At 42.1% G+C, this 13,560-nt stretch overlaps 1 protein-coding gene across 1 annotated transcript in view; it reads left to right on the top strand.

Annotated features, from left to right (window-relative positions):
• Positions 1-542: 542 nt before the first annotated feature.
• The window catches only part of CHRM3 (cholinergic receptor muscarinic 3), a 264,391-nt gene continuing 251,373 nt past the window's right edge, over positions 543-13,560 (top strand). The window contains exon 1 of the mRNA XM_064708444.1: positions 543-711. The gene's annotated coding sequence lies outside the window, so the exon portion shown is untranslated. The remainder of the gene's footprint in view (positions 712-13,560) is intronic.

Raw genomic sequence — 13,560 nt, 5'->3', positions numbered from 1 at the left:
GATTAGAAAATTTGCGGGGGGAGGAGATTAAAAAAAAAAGAAAAGAAGAAACCACCGCAGACTGACGGAAGGCTTGACAACATAGCCTCGTCTGAGTCTTTGCTACTTCGCAGGTTGCTGGCAAGGGCGAAGGACGGCTTTGGCAGCCCCGCGCTTTTAACTCCGCGCACCCCGGGGCGGGGGCCGCGGGCACACTCGCTCTCTCCCGTCCCCGCCCGCCGGCTCTCCGCAGTGTCCCGGCAGCTAGGAGCGGCCGTCGGGCCGCCCGGCCTCGCACCCGGCGGTGCCGCCGCGCCCGGCTGTGCTGCCCCGGGCCGGGGTCGGCGGCGGGGCGGGGCGGGCGCCGTGAGGTCACGGCAGCCGGGCCAATGAGCGCACGGAGCGGCGGCGATGGGGGGGGGTCCCTCGTGCGGCGGCGGCTGCCTGGGGAGGGCGGCGGCGGCGGCGGGCGCGGGGCGAGCGGTCCCGGCGCGCCCCCGCCCCCGCTCGGGCCGGCACTGACGGGGCGGCGCCGCTGCCCGCCCAGCACAGGTGCGGCGGTGTCGGCGGTGTCCGCGGCGCGGGCGGCTGCGGAGCGCCCTCCTCCCGGCGGGGATGTTCCGGCCGCCGGGGGCGCGCCGCCCGTGGGAAGCGCGCTCCTAACGCCACCTGGGCGTCGCACGGAGCGCTCGGCGCGGAGCGGGCGGTGTGGGGTCTCCGGGAGCCGGGCAGGTAGGACGGAGGAGAAATGCCGGTTCGGGTGGGTCTCAGGAGCTTTTTGTGTGTTTGCCCTCCCCAGCGTGCGCGGGTGTCAGCGGCGGGGAGCGGCGTGCGGCGCAGCCCGGGCCGGCAGCGCAGCCGGGCTCGCCGCGGGGAAAGTTGTGCGGGCGGTCCCCGCTTCGAAGCGGCTGAGGAAACACGGAACCCTCCGTCCAGCCGGGGCGAGGGGCTGTGGCTGTGGCAGCGGCGGCTGCCGCCGGAGGGCTCCGCGTACCGCGGCGGGGCTGCTCCTCTCCCGGGGGGACACGGCGGAGCCGCCGCTCCCGGGGCTGCTGCGCCCCTCGAGCGGTGCCGCCCGCCCGCCGTGCGCCCCGGCTCGGCGGGGTCGGGATCGCGGCTGCACGGCGCGGAATGCCGTCCTGTGGCGGCTCGCCCGGAGCCGGGCTCGACGTGCCGCCGGGGGTCGGGCCGGTCCCGCTGGGGCAGCCGGGGGTGCGCAGCGGAGCTCGGCCTGCCCGGGCAGGTGGCTGATCTCCCCGCGGTGTGCGGCGCCCGCTCCGCTCGGGAGCGAACGGGGCTCCTCGGGACTGCGCGCCGGAGCGCGGGCTGGTGTGCGGCTGGAGTTTGGGGAGGCAGCGCTGGGCAGGGTGTGCGCTGCCAGCGCACCCTCAGGAGTGCCTAAAGCAGAGCCCAAGTGTTTACTTAAAACCAGAACTAGCCATATTCCCTTCGCTGTGGAAGTCTCGGGGCAGAGAAACCCAAATGTACTCGTGTGCGGGGCTATGGATCGGCTTGTGTGGGTTTTCATACTGATTAAGTGCCTCCTGATTGTCTGGGATTACTTTGGAAAAACGCAAATCCCAGCTAATATCTGTGCTGACCATATATAGAAGTAGTCACAGACAGAAGTACTATAACTTCAATATTGCTGACACAGGTCGAGAAACTTTAAAAACAGCAAGGAAAATCTGGGATTTCTCCTGGGGATGTTTTTGTCCAAGAGATATATTTTCCAGTGTTTGCATCCTACATTGACTGAATTATTTCTACCTTTTGTTTGTTTGTCTACCTGCCTATATACCTCAAAGTTAGTGAATGATATATTGATTTGATTTTGTCTGCCTTGTTTTAATCTGGCAGTGTTTGGTTTGCTTACTTGTGTTGGACCAGGACTGCAGTAGGGAATGCTGCTTTTTCTGGAATGGAAGCCTGGTTTGATGACTTTCGGAAACGTGCCTCAGCTTGGAAGCAAGCACGTTGGTCATACAGTAGCAATTTTCCACAGCATGGAAGAAGTATCGTAGGGTTTTCTGATGTTGTGTGTTTTGTGTTCTCTTTTTTTTAAAAAACAGATACATTGGGTTGTTTGTTTTTAAATAGCTCTGTTATTACCAGAAGCTTTTATTTGAACATTATTGTCCTGTAGAGCAATATGAAGACCAGTGCTGAATCTCATTCAAAGTGTTTTTATTTCAGTGTCATGTGCACGTTAACAGGGAACAAGAATCTGTTGACTTGAGCTGAAAAACTGAAAACAATTCTCTTGGACTGTGTTGGATGTAGCAGTTTTTCTGGATTTTAGTAACAAAGAGATGAAATGCTCCAGGGATAATCCAGTATGAAATTCGTCTGACTTACTGGCACCTATAGGAAAACATGTTGCAAGTTTTCATCTTCTACCGGATACACTATGCCAACAAAACCAGAAATTCAGTTTTGTACATTTTCACGTTTATTTCAAAAGAAATAGAACCTAACATTATTTATTACAGAAACTGTTGTGAGGTGTAAATTCCTCTCATTTTTGAGGAGATGAATAGTAACTTTCTGGAGGGAGCTGATTGCATATGTTATATCATACATCTGTATATTGTCAAGTGCAGTGAATTTTTCTTTCTGTTATTGGAAAAAAAAAATCTTACTTATGGCAATATAGTCTGCATCCAACAGCTTATTAAAGTAATTTTAGAGCAGCAATCTCAGTGGTAGGTTTTCACAGTGAAAACCAACCATGACCATATGAAACATCATAAACACAGTGCTCAATGGTGCCTTAAATTACAGTTCTAAGTATTAGTGTTAAGGAGTAAAGTGTGTTGGTTAATTTGTAAGCTGGTCTAAAAAATTGTCACACTTACTGCGCTCTTCATTCTAAACCTATAGTAGCTGCTCTAAAACTGTCCAACCTTCCTTAATTGAACTAGTATTTGAGTTTTAGTCTTAATGCCGTGAATGTTTTCAGGGTCAAATCGTGAAATGCTGAAGAAAATCTTGTGATGACTAATGTGGAAATTTCTTCCCCATGAATACTACAGTGTTATGGTTCTTATGTTCATATCTTCCATTCTCCCTCAGTCTTCATTGTAGCAGACAGCCTAATTGTGTACTTTGTGCCAGCAATTACTGTGCTTACGCAGTGTTATATGACTCAAAAAGGAAGGGGTGCAAAAGGTGCTTGACACCAGGAAAACATTTGAAGTGATCTGGATGACCTTAATTAATATTGTTCATTATCCTATTACGTCTTGTTTGCCATTAAGAGGAGATAGTGTTCCGAGGAGGAGGCAGAGTATCTCTGCAATATCTGAAGGCAATGAAAGCTCTGCTCAGTGCATGTCAACCCATGGCTGCTTACTTTAGTATGAAATATGATTGCAGGGTTTGCTAATACTAATGGTATCATTTGCTGTAATGGGAGATTCTTATTTAATGAAGATATAGAATTAATTTTTAAAATAAGGAGCAGTATCTATAGGATTATGTGGGGGATGATATGCAATGACATCTCAGTATCCTTATTGGTATTTAAGTACCATAGTTTGTGAATAGGTGACAGATGTTTGAATGTATCTCTAAGCTTGAAATAAAAAGAAAGAGCCTGGTAACACCAAAAGTTGTCTGTTTCACATATCCATTCAACAATGTTGCTACTTTCTTTGTGACTTTCTGTGTCTTTTTCTATTGAAGAATATCAGTTCTGCTGGGCTGCATGGTTGCTGTACATGTAAAACTGTGAGAGGTGCTGGGAAGAGTGTCCATCACAAGCAAAAATTATGCCTCTCAGTCCACCCCACAGTGTTGCAGCATATACCAGGCTATGTTCCTGATGGTGTGGAGTGCAAAACACAAATAAATTTACTATAAGCTTCGTATGCCATGATTAGATTAAGACTTCATGCTAAGGAGTTATTTATGTCTTATTTTTGTTTTAAGAGAGGATAAGGCTGCAATATTTTCTATTTCTTGTGCCTTGGTTGAGTGCCAGCAGAATGCAACCTTGTCCATGTACTTCTGGCTAGGAGATTCAGTGAAGGCAAAGACAGAATCCACTCTTGGGAATGTAAAATCTTGAAATTACTGACTGTAAAATAGGTGACGATAAGCGATTAATCCCCTCGCATATTCTAAGTATGTAGTAAGTTTCATGCTGGAGGCATCTGTTGTGTAAAGGAGGGAAGGCTTAAGTGAGTTTCTTTATAAAATGTTTGCAAACTGAAGGCAGAGTCTTTTCTGTGGTTGGAAAATCTTTGGAAAAAAAAAGAGGCCAGTTATATTACAGATGATAAAGAGTTGGTTGCTGCAATGAAAGATGGAGGTAGTTTCATACTTGTCTAATTTAATCCTGATGGAGATAGTTACAGAGAAATAATTAATAGTACACCTTCAGTATGGATTATCAGAAAATGTTTTCCTGGGTATTATTTGAAAATACAGATATTTGTCAATGCCATTACCTTTCCTTCTCTGTTTTCTATGCTTTCTTGGTTAAGATGGAGTAAACAAAACCTTTTTAATTTAAAACAATTTCCTGCAAGCAAATTCAAAGTTTTGTTCATTTAGCCCAGTGCAATACAGCATTTTAGCCACAGTATCGGAATTCTATGCACACCAAACATCTGATAAATTGTCTATTCTCTGTCGTGGGCATTAGGCCTAGTCTTGGTCTCCAGATGATTGTGGCTGCCCTGCTAGTTTTTGGAGAGTTCTTGTCGGGGTAGGGAATGTGACTGGGGGCTTCCAAGATTGTTGAGTTACATTCAACAAGTTGATGGACTTTTGCTCTATGATGATACATATTTCTCTATTTTTCCTTTTCCTCTCTGGATAGGAAGGCTGTGCAATGATGGTGTGTAAGGTTAGCCTCTCACCTTATTTGGATGATATTCTTTCCTCCTTCATTCCTGTGGGAAGAAGATTAATTATGGCTTACAAAGCTTTGTACTAAAAAGAGTCAAAAGTTTACCTCTTACAGATAAATTCATAGATGACTGAAAAATTTGGAAGGAAGAGATTTAAAAATATGTTTGAAGCTACTAGGACATGTCTCTGTATGTACATTCTCTTAAAGAAAAGAATCTAATCTTGGTGCCAGGGGTTGGCCAAGGGGCTTTGTACAATATTGGTTACCTGCTGAGTAACCAATATTGTACAAATATCTAGCTGTGTTTGTGTGTAACATTTTGTCCATTACTACCTTATTTGACAGCATTAGGTGTACTGGAGCCAGATGCTGAGGACCTTTTAAGGCTTCATGTGAAGTATGGAGGGACAACTTTTCAGGTGAAATGGATAAAGTCGAGACAACATACATTGTCCTGCAGGCTCATTATTCTTGTCTGTCCTTCTCATAAGCAGGAGAAGACCCTCCCAGCATCTGGGATTAATGGGTTTTAAGAAAGCCTCCCGACATTACTGCATGAAGATATGAGGTATCAGCTGTAGCACCTAAAGGAAATAAACCTGACAGTTTTGAAGGAGGAAAATGCTATCTATCATCCACAAGGATTTATAAAAAGCCTCCATTATTTCATTATGAAATAAGGAAATTTGAGTTTAGTAATTATGTGGGATTCTAATAGCGGGAAATACATTATTAAGGCTGTCAAATCATACATTAAGAAAAATCTCACTAAATACATACTGAAGAAGTGAAGCGTTCCATTTTCTTCTGCCTCGTACTACAGTCACGCACAGCCACACTATATCCTTTATAGGATTGAAATAACAAGCCAAGCCTTTAAAAAAACCTAAAACCTTAAATACCGTGCAGAAGGTCCTGGGCTACCACAAAGCCAAGTAATTTGGTGAGATAATTAGAGATAAGCAGTCTTGGTGTTGAAAATTAATTACCTCTTTTGGTTTCGTATGACCTGGAAAACACTTGTCTGCTTCATGGCTGTTAATCAAGGATGAGAATAAGCAGGTCATTATCTTGGAGCAACATACTTTCATTCACTAAAAATGCCAAAGGAAGGTCCCTGCAAAATGCTAAAAGAACAGTGTCAAATCTGCAGAGAAAAGTATTCAATTTCCCTTCCTGATACTATTGTAGAGGAGCTTGTCCCACAGGGTTCCGTTATGACTGAAAGGAGACACATCCCTGTGGTCTTCTGGGAATTCCTGAAACACAGCAGAGGCTGAGTCTGTCTTGAGCTATTAAGGCAGCAATATGCATGCTGCTTGTACTGAAGCATGAAATATCCATTATGCTTGCTTTTGTAGCTGCAAGCTCTATAATGGTCACCTATGCAAAATCTTACTGTGTTTTTGTTTTTTTTTCTTTTGGGGGCCAGAAGCCTTTTAGCACTTCCCCGTGTTTCTCTAGTAAAAATTAATAGTGCTAATTGCCACATTTTATCATTAATTTCTGAATCAACACGAAGTATTGCTATAGCAACAAATCCTTTTGAACTTCACTGCAGACAATTGGTAAGAGAATTCAATCTCAATATGTAATAAGCACAATTGTAAGAACTATTGGAAGGATTAAGGAACTTTCTTTTTAAAAAGAAGGGGAGTAATGCAAATACTCAAAACTGTCATGGAAGAACAGAACTTGAAAATTTTCAGCGTTCTCTTCTTTTTAATCACCTCCAATTGATGTACAAAGCTGCATAGTTGTTTTGAACAAAGTATATTACAGCACACTGTGTCTCCTCAGAGAAAAAAATGCATCACACTCTGGAATACTCCAGAGATTTTTATGTCTGATAAGTGATTTGACATAAATTACTGCATCTTCTCTCAAAGTATGGTTGTTCTTCAGCCCTGACAATGCATGTGCAGGAGAACCCTAAGTAGGTTTCAGGATTAGCTGGACAGCAAATAATCCAAATTTATAAAGTCAGAATTAGATGGTAGTTTATCTTTGCTCTTTCACCAGCGGAAGCATCTTTTTCATCAGAGTGGATTGCTATTTGCATTTTACCTTGTCATCTCTCTTGATAACAGGCACACAAGGGAGGTTACACATTATATGCACACACAAAAATCAGGAGGCATAAGGGGTGTGGAAGTGAGAAATACCTGAGGAACACTGGTAAAAAAGGGCAAGGTCTAGCACTGAAAGTCTATGATTGATGTTATTACCTGTGATAGATTTTGAGGCAGTGAAAGCTTGTAAATCTTTAGGGGGAGCTATGCTTCCAAGGATGCTGACTGCATTGCAAAAAGGTTGTGTGAGAAGAAGGTATAAGGACAGGTGAAGGGTAAGAATGATAAAACCAGAAATTAAGGAAATGAAGAGCGTAGTCAAAGGAGGGGCAGTGCTTGTAAGAGGGGAGTCTGAAGGGTGTCTGTGACTGGGAGCCTGTGACTCTTGCATGCACACAGGACTGATAAAAGAAAGAGGAACAGTGAAAGACCCAGAAAATATGGAATAATGTGACCCTGGGTGCTGAGGGAGAATGTTCATGTGGTAGACATCCTGGAAAGGACATGGTGATTTTCTGGGGAGTAAGGGTTGTTTTGTGGATTCTTCTTTCACATCACAAAGTGGGTGGGTTCATAATGGTGCTTTGCTACCAAGGCTGCTTCTTCTGTGTATTATCAAAGTATTTCTCCTTACTAGCAGTGCCCCCACCAACCAGCAGACCATCTGTGGTTACCCTGACCAGACTGTTTGCTTTGCAGACAATAACCAGGAGGAAATAAATACTGAAAATGCAACAGCATGCAAGGCCACACCTCTGCAACTTTCTCTTGTCAGAACACCTCTTCTCGGAGAACCCTTCAGAGCCCTCTCCAGTAGTGTCAAAGTTAGCATTTTCAAGCCAAATTTTAAATACAAGTTGTTCAAGTTGTATTTCTTGGTTTTTCCTTTCATTAGCATACATGTGTGGCTTTGTTAATTAGGAAATCTTAAAGAAAATTCTGAAATAAAGGTTAAAAGAGCATTACAAAAGACAGCAGTGAAGACATTCTGGGTGTCTTACTTCCAGGATTCTTGGAAGACAAGTGATCCCTAGGCAATTTATTCATGTGAATATTGTTCTAAAATATCTCCTGCAGAAAGCATCTAGTAGCTCAGCATCTGGGGAAAGTCAGTTTAGCCACGTCTCTCAAGAAGAGATGGATAAAAAGGGGTGGAGTCCTGTCTTAGGCTTGGAGCTGCTGAGGTAAATTCAAGAAAACTTAAATCTAGTTTGGAGGCTGGCAGCGGAGACTTCTGGATTTCAAATGTCTTTGTATTATTTTTCTGATCATTGTTTTGTATAAAACTGCCTTGTATTTTCTGTGGAAAGAGATGAAAGTCAGCCTTAAAACAAAAGGCAGATTTTCTCTGGAAGAGGCAAGAAATTGATCACTAGTGTCTGGATACAGTATTAAAAAAGCTGTCAAAGAATGACTTTAGAGCAAACACTGGTGAAAGGTCTACATTAGAGCAAATATGTGTCAAAGAGAAACTTGTAGTTCTACAACTCAAGGGGTAAATGATTGTGCTGTAGAAAATAGTTGTTAAAAATTCTGCTATAGAATGCCAAGGGAACTCATATAAATAGAAAAGCAATGAGAATAATTTGTAGCTCCCATTTCTGGAAACTTCAGTTCAACAGCTACTGGTGATGATGTGTTAGGCACATTGGTACTGGTTCTCCCTTTTCCTGGTGTTCATTTGCAGTGTGATATGGGGAAGTGTCAGCAAGTCTGAAGGCAGTGTCTGACTTTCCTGTTGATGGACAGTCATAGGTATGTGCCTTGGATTGTCAGGTTTTTCCTTTTCAGCCCTACATGCAGCTTTCACTGGAAAAACATAAAGTGTACTGAGACTTTCAAATAAAAATATGAGTGACTGTTGGTTTTCCTCCTGTTCCATATCTCCATTCAAACAAAATCAGTTGTTTTGTGAAAGCAAGTATATGGAAGGTGAAGATGAACTGTACTTTTCAGAAGCAGCAGACGGTGTTTATACTGCTCACTACTGAGTCAGTAATTTTCTTTCTCACTCAGCTCAATGAAAGCTGTGTTTGTTTGCCAAAGGGAATGCTAAAGAGGCAAAAAAAAGGCAAGCAAGATGAAAAAAAGGTTTATTGGGTTAATATGGCTGCATTTTGGTGGCAGGGGGGATGCAGGGGCGGGCTCTTTATGAAGCTGCTAGAAATTTCTCCTATGTCAGATGAAGCCAGTGTCAGGCAGCTCAAAGGTAGTCCCACTGCTGGCCAAGGCTGAGCCCATCAGTGACGGTGGTGGCACCTCTGGGAGAACATATTCAAGAACTGAAAATGTTACTGTGCAGGGCAGCAACCCTGCAGATCCAGGCTTGGTGAAGAAGGAGGGGGAAGGCAGAGATTCCCCAGCAGCTCATGGTGAAGCAGCTGCCCCCTGCAGCTCCTGGAGATCCATGATGGAGCAGATATCCACCTGCAGCCCATGCAGGAGGCCTGTGGTGGATGCTCACAGGAGATTGTGACTCTGTGCAGCTCGCGCTAGAGCAGGCTTCTGGCAGCATCTGTGGGCCCGTGCTGGAGCAGGTTTTCTGTCACAAAAGCCTGGATCAGGTTTGCTTGTGACCTTGCAGGGGACAGCTGGAGCAGTTGATGAAGAAGGGCAGTCTGTGAGACAGACTCAGCTTGTAGAAGTTGGTAAAGGACTGTCTTCTGTGAGAGGGAGCCCATGCTGGAACAGGGTAAGAGTGTGAGCAGTTCTTCCCCCTGAGGAGGAAGGTGCATTACAGGTAATGTGTGACAAACTCTTGAGTTTCCCCTAATCAAGGGAGAAAAGTGTTTTTAAGATTTGGGTTTAATCTTCATGATTCTACTCCAATTCTGACAGGGAATATTTTACAAATTACTACCAAAGTGGACTTTGTTTTGCCCATGATGCCAGTCAGTGAGTGACCTCTCCCTGCCCTTATCTTAACCCTCGAGTCTTTTGCTGTATTTTCTTTGCCCTGTTCAGTTTAGGAGGGGAGTGATAGAGCAGCTTTTTGGACATCTGGAGTCCAGCCAGGGTCAACAAAAGGTTTATAAATACAGCAGTAGGCTGAAGCTTTACATGATGAAGCTTTTCAGGGCACTGAAATCTGCTGCTGCTATTATCTGCCAGGATCAGCTCTTGAATTATGGTTATGGTAAAATCAAACTTCTAAATGCCTGAAATGGAAGAATGATGTTTATGTGACTCTTGTAGGCTAACAGCAGCAATAAGGAGAAAAAACAAAAATTATCTCAAGTTAACCTGAAATAAAATGGGACATAGAAAAGCTCATCTCAGCTAATTTCCTTCCTACAGTTTTGGTATATTTACACAATTTTAACTTGTTGTCATATTTGCAAGCTAAGAAAATGGAATTTCAAATATAATTATGATCAGGTATGTTGTTTCCAAGAAGAAAATATTGGAATTGAAACAATTTTAATGTACTGATTGCTTTTTAATGTTGCTAAATATCTAATACCTAGCAACCTGCTAGTATTGGCATGCAGAGCTCTTATCCTCGTTACATCTGCTGGAAACTTTCCATGGTACAGTGAGTCATGGAGGTGATCAGTATCCTTTTCTGTGTCAGATATGATCAACTTTTTTCGTTTGATATGTTGTTGCTTGGTGGATTGGTTTGTTTCTAGGAATAATGCATCCCTTTTGCAACAGCTGTACAGTCTTGCTTCTGCTTCTCTTAAATTTTGCTGTTGTAGTGTTTTTATAGAAGGTAAGGAGAGCAAAGGTTCCTTTAAAAATAATTTATTTGCGTTATATATTAATTTTTTCAACAAGAATAGTGGAATCCTGAGGACACTTGGGCTGCAGTCTTTTGTGGCTGTGTCACTCGTATGACACTGATTCTGCTTTCCAATTCCAGTTGGCATTCGGTGTTGCAATGTCATTAAGGAGAGGGTTTCTGAATCTTAATGCTGAGCATACTGAAACACTGGATTTCCAGACTGGTCCTTTGAATTACTCTTTTTTTATTATTTTTAATTTTTTTAAATTGACCATGTGTTTGGACATGCAGTTGTTTCTTTTTAGCCTGAGCAGGTATTTTCCATTATATATTTATTTTTTACTACTGTAAAAATAACATTTCATGGCCTTTCCCTTGGTTTTTCAACTGGTAATGCTACTGGTCCTGACCTGAGAGTACCAAAATTCAAGTCTTTGTGGACTCATTGGTAAGCAACTTGAATCTACAATGTTAAATTATTAATTGTACTTTTGCATGGATCGTGAAAAGTTTTGCACCTAAGTCATGGCCAGTTGCAGGTTAACGTTGTCAGTTTAGGGAAAGTAAGATAATCACCATGCTGGTTTTGCAGGAGTACTAAAAAGGAACATTTCTGTAGGGCTTTCGAAAATTGTAATGATTAAGATGATAGGTTGTGCTTGGGCCTGAATTTGTTTACTAGAATACTGTCTTCCCTTTTACCCTCCTGTTTCTCTCTTTCTCCCCTTCTCCCAATCTTTAATGCCAAGTGCCCGGGATTATTAATGATTAAGAGCAATGAATAAATGCAGGGAAGATTCACTAGTCATGTTTGACTAGCTCATGCGGAAGGTTAAACTTAAGAGGTACAACATAAAGAGGAAGCACTATAGGAGCATTCTTACAATTGGCAGGTGTATCTATGCACCATCTGACTGTTTCCATCTTACTTAAAAATTTGGGGTGGCACCAAAGGCTGTTAAGCTAGTTTTTCTGTTAGGTTTTCTTTCTGTTTTGGATTTGGACAAATTGAGGTTTCACTTTAGCTGATATTTCATTTTCTTTTACTTTCTTTTTTTTTTTTAAACTTAGAGAAGGAAAAGTGTTGGGCTCTTTTCTGCTCAGTTTTACTTGTGTATTTCTCTGTAAATTTTTTTTAAGTTTTCCATTTTTTCTACCAAAGATATAATTCTAAGTTAAATTGGAACAGAAATGTGAATGTTAGAAGTGTGTGGCCAGTTGGTCTTGTTTTAGCTGATGATGTGCTTGGAGTGTACGTGTGCAAAATAAACTTCAAGGCCTGTCCTAATCAACTTAAGAAAAATAAATTGAAATAAATATCCCCAAACTATTTGCAGCTGTTAAATTATATTAATTTAAATGAGATTAAAGCTATAATATGTGTAGCTATTTTCATATGAAGATAAGCTTAAGCAATATTCTTCCACTGATCCTAATTCAGAGTAAGAACCAGACCAGAACCTTTCATTTGAGGATTATAACTTCCCTTTTGAATTTCTGTTCTTGTCTTTTTTTTTTCCTTCTGTTTGTTAGCTGTATGTAATTTTTTGAAATATTCTTGTTTATATGTTGTTTGCAAGTTTGTTTCTGATGCAGTGACCCATATATATATTAAGACTAGTGAGAATCATGGAACTGGAATAAACATTCTAAATAGGTAATTATGCACAAAGAATAAGAATAGAGGTTTTTATTTATAAAACCTTGTGTAGGAAGTTTTGGCTTTGTGTGTGCTTGTTAATAGATGTCAAATGTGGAAAAAACATGAAGCACTGGAGAAACTTGAGTGAAATGTCACACAAGAAATACAATTGAGATTCTGTAGAAGGAATCTGTGCATGTGAAGGTATGAAAGTCATATTCTGAATCAGCCTGTAAGAGTGAGAGATCCTTGACACAGAATAGCTGTATTAGTAGTAGAATTCATGATGGATTTGTTTTGTTTTGGCATTTTATCATTCCAGCAATATTTGGACAGAGCTGAGAGAACTGACTGAGAGCTGAGTAATACATAGAACAAAAAGATGAGCAGCTAGTGACTCTTATCAGTAGACTCTTGAAAACTGCTTGGGGTTTCAATGATATTAATAGGTTATTTGACTGCATTATTTAGTAGCAAGCCTTTACCTTGCATCTGAATTCTTACTGGATTTAGCAAAATGTTATGTCCACTGGAATATTGTGTAAATATGTGGAAGTAGCTTCAGCAGAAATGTAGTGCAGAATTCTTTAAAATTACCATCTTGAAGTTTTATTCAAAATTAGTTATTGAGTGTTTGCTAGCCATCTGGATTTTACCTAAATTGATGATCATATAAAACTAACAAAAATTGCAGATATGGGCAAAGAAGAGGTGATTGAAATAAGGAAGTTGTGTTCCTGAGTCTATACTGTCACCACAACATGACAGACAATACAAAATTGAATGTACACAGTATGTTTGACTGAAAGGCTGGTTTTACTTCTGTAATTGTAAATATCATGTGCAAGCAGCCATAGAAGTATATTGTGACATTTTATCCTGAGGAGCTTAATTTAAAAAAAATGTGTGCTAACACCAGCGTGGATATGAATTAGCCACGTCCTGTTAGCTCACAGTTACTAATATCAAATTTTAGCTCCTCTGAAATCATCTACAGAATACCAGCTCTGTGCACTCAGCTTCTGCCACCCCTGAGAATTGTAAATAACTACAGCTGAAGCTCTTCAGGCCTCTTGAGGGGGGCCAAAAAAGGCATGCTGTAAACAGACCTGTGTACCAGCTGCTTTGTTTTCCTTTCGCACACCCTTGGAGTTATACACTTTTTGGTTCTTTCTGTATGTTTGTTGATCTTTCTGAGATGGAAGTCACTGAAAATGTCGGCTGAGTGTTGCAGTTCCCATACTGGAAAAGCAAGTGTGTAAGTAGCAAATTGTGGATT

Source organism: Zonotrichia leucophrys, chromosome 3 (assembly GCF_028769735.1).
Source record: "Zonotrichia leucophrys gambelii isolate GWCS_2022_RI chromosome 3, RI_Zleu_2.0, whole genome shotgun sequence".
Classification (NCBI taxonomy): domain Eukaryota; kingdom Metazoa; phylum Chordata; class Aves; order Passeriformes; family Passerellidae; genus Zonotrichia; species Zonotrichia leucophrys.
Note: the sequence above shows the minus strand (reverse complement) of the source record. Positions and strands in the feature narration are given on the sequence as shown.